At 36.0% G+C, this 1,186-nt stretch overlaps 1 protein-coding gene across 2 annotated transcripts in view; it reads right to left on the bottom strand.

Moving 5' to 3' along the window:
• Window positions 1-613: 613 nt before the first annotated feature.
• Window positions 614-1,186, bottom strand: part of MEIS2 (Meis homeobox 2) — a 173,217-nt gene continuing 172,644 nt past the window's right edge. For both annotated transcript variants that reach the window (XM_050897161.1, XM_050897162.1), the window contains exon 12: window positions 614-1,186. This exon is cut by the window's right edge and continues 884 nt beyond it. The gene's annotated coding sequence lies outside the window, so the exon portion shown is untranslated.

Below are 1,186 nucleotides of genomic sequence, written 5' to 3'. Positions count from 1 at the left end.
AAAATGTCAAATTAACATTTTGCCTCATTAGTTGATGGTTTTTTTTTTTTTTTTCTTCTGAAAACAACTGAAGACAAGAAAAGCGGTAAAACCGTCTCAAAAGCTAGATTACACAATCCTCACGCAGGTAAAACTCTCATTAAACTCAGAGCTGCTTTTCTCCTCCTAAAACTTCCGAACCTACTCCTGCGTTACAGCCATTCTTCACCTCTGAGCTAAATAGCTGGAGTTAAGGTCTGTGGTGGTTACGGATGCACATACACATACACTTAACACACATGAGCTTACTAGTCCTGTATCTGGGCCTTCACAACTCAAACTCAGCTTCTGTGTTATTAGCAGATAGTACAGATATCAGACACAGCTCTCTGAAATGCAAGCTGGTGAGAGAATATTTCAAATTCTGTTTAATCTGGCATAAATATAATATCGATATTCAGCAGAAATATATAACCTCAGATGTTCTTTCATTCAATTGTTCTATTAATGCTGATGACAAGCTTGTTTCTGATTTTTCCAACCTTTCTTCTCAATGCTGATAAGAAATGGAGACATCTGTCCCGATAACTTCAGTCTCTCCTAAGCACGATTAAAAACACAAAAGCCTAACAAAAAATCAAAAATGAAATATTTATTACCGCATTTTGTGACTTAACACCTTTTTTTTCTTTTAAAACATAACGTCACAGTCCTCATACAAGTATTTTAATGTAAATTTTGACAAAGCTTAAAGGTAACAGCATTTTCTTCTAGTGAGGAACACGTGCTGAGAAAGGAAGAATTCATGGACATACAATACCAATTCCACAGCAGATCTGATACTAGCAAAAACATTCTTTTTTTTTTTCAATTGAGGTAAACACATAGAATATCTAACATGAAACAATTAATAGACCGAACTCTGTACGAAGTTTGTTACAGTATTCTCTTGCGCTTTTTTCCCAAGCTTTGAGTTCATGATAAAGTCCTAGGTTTGGTGCAAAGACCGTTAGTAACTTCTTTCATTGAGGAAAGCTGCCCAACTTTTAGTTTTGTTTTGTCCAAAGCCAAGGCTCAGAACTACTGGAAGAAGCTCCTGCTCTGTCTGTTCTGTCTTTTAAATCTTCACCTGCAAGCTCTTTGAAGAAGAGTCCAAAAAAAAAAAAAAATAGATTGGGGAGGAATGGGGAGAGACTTAATGAAGCAC

Source organism: Gymnogyps californianus, chromosome 5 (assembly GCF_018139145.2).
Source record: "Gymnogyps californianus isolate 813 chromosome 5, ASM1813914v2, whole genome shotgun sequence".
Taxonomy (NCBI): domain Eukaryota; kingdom Metazoa; phylum Chordata; class Aves; order Accipitriformes; family Cathartidae; genus Gymnogyps; species Gymnogyps californianus.
The sequence above is the reverse complement of the archived record's forward strand: the minus strand, read 5'-3'. Positions and strand labels throughout refer to the sequence as shown.